Source organism: Olea europaea, chromosome 12 (assembly GCF_002742605.1).
Source record: "Olea europaea var. sylvestris chromosome 12, O_europaea_v1, whole genome shotgun sequence".
NCBI classification, from domain to species: Eukaryota; Viridiplantae; Streptophyta; class Magnoliopsida; order Lamiales; family Oleaceae; genus Olea; species Olea europaea.
In genome coordinates, this window is record NC_036248.1 from 6,381,768 (window position 1) to 6,386,507 (window position 4,740).

The 4,740-nt window shown below is 34.6% G+C and overlaps 2 long non-coding RNA genes across 3 annotated transcripts; one reads left to right on the forward strand and one right to left on the reverse strand.

The window, feature by feature from the left end:
* The first annotated feature begins 18 nt into the window (after window positions 1-18).
* On the forward strand, window positions 19-1,454 carry LOC111405382. 2 transcript variants are annotated; one of them, XR_002704778.1, is made up of 3 exons: window positions 19-663; window positions 762-799; window positions 1,037-1,454. It is a non-coding gene; the product is annotated as an uncharacterized LOC111405382 (long non-coding RNA). The 2 variants fall into 2 exon arrangements; XR_002704777.1 differs by lacking the exon at window positions 762-799.
* A 613-nt stretch (window positions 1,455-2,067) lies between these two features.
* On the reverse strand, window positions 2,068-2,922 carry LOC111406938. Its single transcript, XR_002705003.1, has 2 exons — window positions 2,502-2,922; window positions 2,068-2,420 (listed from the first exon to the last, which is right to left on the reverse strand). It is a non-coding gene; the product is annotated as an uncharacterized LOC111406938 (long non-coding RNA).
* Window positions 2,923-4,740: the final 1,818 nt, after the last annotated feature.

Sequence of the window (4,740 nt, forward strand, 5' to 3'; positions counted from 1 at the left end):
GGTGGGGTATAGGAAATGGTAAGCTTGCCTCAAGTTAAAATATCAAAGTACTTTCGCAGAAGTTACTATCTTGTGCTGAAATATGAGGACACTTCTGAAGATGAGTAGAATGTGCTGATTGCTGAATGGTAGTTAAATTCTCTTTAAGCTTTGTATAATTGATCCTGAAAGTTTCTCTTCACCATTTATCAAAAGTATTGTTGTTTCAATAATTGGGAATAGTTATATGAACCGCTGAAATCCCAATTTTCGTCCATATTGCCACCAGCAATTTGTGGGTTTTAACTGCTAGTGCAAATATAGGTTGTAGAAAATCCTGTGTTATTGTGCTGTAGTAGCATTTTTCTCTGTTTACCTATATTTTGTGTTGTAAAAATACTATAAATATGGATAATCTCCATTTTGTCCTTAAAGGGCACACGTATGAAAATTGACATGGCATTTTCACTGGTCTCTGAATGTGCAGTCACTAGGGTCAAAGCCTCTTGTGTTTGGCAAAGGTTCTCTAAGGAGGCAGTTAGCTAGAGATCTTCTTACTGGTGAACATCGTGTCCTACAATCTGCTTCTGCATGGCTGAAAAATTATTGTGTGACTCTATCAAGTGACTGAAAGCTTTTAGTTTTACGACCAACAATGGCTGGCAGATGTGCATATAGATGGAGGTAAAAGTCCTCAAGTTTTTTGTAGTTTTTACCTTGCAAACACGTGCTTCTTTCTATTGATTCATATTGTGTTATACGAACTTGTATAATGCTAGCAGTATTAACCAGGACTTCATTCAGGTGTCATGTCCACAAGGTACTTTCTCAAACAACTTGAAAATAGTTGGAGTTTTGCCTTGACATTGAATTTCATCGAGTTTGGCATCCAGGAGTAGAGCATGTTGCCTTATTATAGTAAAACATTGATGATTGGAGTCCTTATTCCAAATGCTAATTTGAGAGAGCTCATGCACTTGTATCCTGCGTGGGATCATATATATTGAAATCCGTTGTTTGCATGTCGTTTTGATCATTTACCGAACTCATTTTTCAGGTAGTTCCCAAAATTTTGACTGGAGAAATAAGAAAGAATAAATGATAGCAGGAGGAAGGCTAATTGATTCAATGTGCATTGTCTTCAGCATACTACTGTAATAAAGTTGATCTGGGACGCCCCATGATAAAGGATTCTTGTGCTTCCCCTCACCAATTTCACAGTTATTTGAATTCAAATATTGGCAGAAATTAATTCTCAAACCTGTCTGGTAGGAAGATTAATAGCGTCGGACACAATATCAAAAAATAGAATAAGTTAAATTTTTATTTATTATATTGTTCGTCTTACCAAACATTTGTTGTTCAAGTTGTGCTTACAAAATTTTAAACACGCAAGCCATATATTCTATTCCCTTATGTGGCAAAGGTCAATTTTAATTCATCGTGGAACTAGGTATGGAGTTGTTGTTTCTACCTCTCATTTTTGTCAATTTTGTTTTTTATTATATAAAGTTGTCAAGTCATCCAAAATGCTTATGAACTTGGGAGTAATTTATTATTCCAGGTATCAAAGTTCATTATATGACGTAGCATGAGAAAAGTTGGCATGTACATATAAAATTGTTAGCTTATATATTCAATATCTATTTGGGTAAAATGCGCCTTTTCCATTTGGAAACGTTTCTTTTGGTGTAACTTTGGTACATAAAATTGTTGGCTTATATAATTGATATCTATTTGGGTAAAAAGGGCCTTTCCATTTAGAAACGTGTCTTTTGGTGTAACTTTGGCATATAAAATTGTTAGCTTATATAATTGATACCTATTCTTTTGGTGTAACCAAACAAGAACAATCCTTTAAAATTAGTCGTGATCACTACCAAAAGGTCTAGACAAAGAAAGTCTAAACTTCGATAGAAATCTTGATTCGAATAACAAAAAATCATAAATCCCTCTAATTTTTGAACAACATAATGCAATATGATCGAAATAGAATGCACTTAAACTCCACAAAGTTGTTACTTTCACTTTCTCAAGATAAATGTCCATGAGATTAAAGCTAATATAAATTCATATTAAAAAGCTTAATTGAAAACTCAAAACAATAGACCCGGCATGGTCCCCAATAAGATTTTCATGAGCCTCGTTACTGCAACGAGATGAAGAAGATCAAGTCGCTATAATTCTGACTTGAGAAGTAAATATGGGAGAAAAAGGAACTTCGTACATTGGATAAAGTAATATGGCATTGATAGGCCAAGCATTACAAAGAGTAGTAATTTTTATATCAGTTAAAGACAAATGTAAGCATCAACATATCTGGACAAACGTCTAAATTTCAACAAATTTGTGGTTTCTAGTTGTCCAAGAGGGATTTCAAGCCCTTCGATAAAGCAGATGACGATGTTAAAGAAGCCTTATGTAAGGCTAGTGCCTGTACACTAGTCATGAAAAAATCAAATTCTCATACAAAGTGTAGTAATCACATTCGAGATGAAAGATTGGTGGGCAGGTTAATTTACCTCATGTTGGCCGATAGTTTCCAATCTCACTTCAATATCATCAACAGGTACGATCAGTTCTTTAAGGAAAGAAATACAAGATGCAGAAGATGAAGGCGTCACTACCAAGTTATCTGACACCACAAATAATTGATTTTCCATCAAAAATTTACCAAAGCACTCCGTACTGGGTTTTGAGTTGAAGATCGTCCTCACATTCTATAGATCTAATTTTTAATAACTGAGCCTTACACTTGTACCGCTCAAGAAAACCAACATCTGTTATAACTTTGTTCTTTAAATAAAGAAACATCTGATACATAGACTTCACATTTTTATACAAGATGTCAATGCATCCCTATCCAGAGTCCCACCCAAGAAGTTTTATCAAGAAGTTTTTTTTTTCTTTTTTTTTTTGCTCGGTAGTAATTCGAAACCTACATAGTACACATCAGAATATTAAGGTAAATTCGATAAATGAATAAATGCCTGTTTGGCATGGCTATTTAGAAGCCAAATTGTGCATTTGAGACCCATTTGGTCAACTTTATAAAATTGCTTCTTCTGGCTTCTTCTAAAAGATCTTTCAGGAGAGAGAATTCTTTTATTAATTAATTTTTAAATACTAACTAAGGTAGGAAGCTCTTCTGCAAGAAGTTGACGTGCTATAAGTAATATGGGATTGAATATGACCTCCTCTGAGCCAACATTGACTGTTATCTCTACAACCCGGTGGACATTATTGTAACCCAAATCTTGAATCAATGGCACGAGAGAGCTAGGGAGTCCTCGTTGTAAGTGTTATGCCCTAGATCCAATCGATTTAGGTTGTAAACGCTTTTAATATATTTAATGCATTTGATTTTGGCGAGATTTATTATTTATTTAAATTAATTTTGTAATAAATAATATTAAATAATAGAATCCGAAGATTCAATTTTTAGATAATCTGTTAATAACAAGGAGTTGTAATTGTGAGATACAAATTACATATAATTGGATCTTGAATAAACCATGGTTATAAGTAATAACGAGATACGGATATCGTTAATATAGTTAGACTATCACGTGTGGCATTTCTTACTTGTGAAGTAAGTAGCTGATCTCACGAGCTAAAGTGTGGTGACACTTAAATGAACAGGTGGATGTTTTGTTATAGAACAAAACACTGGAGACCCGCTAAGAGATTCCACATGGATAACTATCTGAGTGTCAGTGGCTAATCTCCAACGTTCGGTAGTAGAATTGGTCCTTTGACTTGAGGTCGTCATAGTACCTTATACGAGGACGGTCATATTTTGGCGGTGTTGGATGTTGCTCTAAAAGGGGCCGCTAATACGACATCGTTCGGGTACGTCAAGAATCGTATGAAGGTTATGATTGATCAATAAAGGATTCGTCACTCTTAGATAGCAGGAGATTATGATCTGCGTTTCATTCAATTAAGTCGATGATGAAATCCTTGGCTAAAGTGTACTCATAAGTCGAAAAGGAGTTTTCGATTTATATTGACTTAATAATGGAATGAAAAATATGATCAATGATCGAGATTGACACGATTTCATATCTCGTAATTGATCGGATCGTATTGACGAAGGGATAATAATTTCACGGTAAACGAACGAATTTGATTTTGTCATACCACGTGACATTTCCCGTCACATGTATTGCCCTGACACATTGCTAGATGTCAATCAGGGACGGCGAGTGTGAATTGACGATAAATTAAAATAGTGTATTAATTTATCAATTTTGATTAGATCAAAATAATATTTCACGACGTTAGGCATCGTGGTCGGGAACCTAATGTCGCACACAAAAGAGAATTGGAAGATTGTAAATTGTCAATTGGTTAATTTAACAATCGTTGGATAAATTAATTAATTGAATTTGTTATTTATAATCCCGAATTAATTAATTGGATTAATTAATTCACGGACTGGGTTTAATTAATTGGATTAATTAAATATTGGACCGGACCTGGCCGAGTTCGTTTGGGTTTATATATATACACAGCTAGGGTTTGAGGTCCATAAGGTTTTCATTATTCTTGCTGGCACAAGAGAGAAACCCTAGCCGTTGCAGTCTATTCTCTGTGTGGATTACATTGGAGGCTGGACAATTGTATAGCTGTGGGAGGCAGATTCAAGCTGCTGGAAAGGAATAACGCGAAGGAGTTTGCAAATTACAAGAAAAGGTATATTTCTTATCACAATTTTTATCTAAATACAAAGTTGAATCCTGAATGGGAATTGAAACT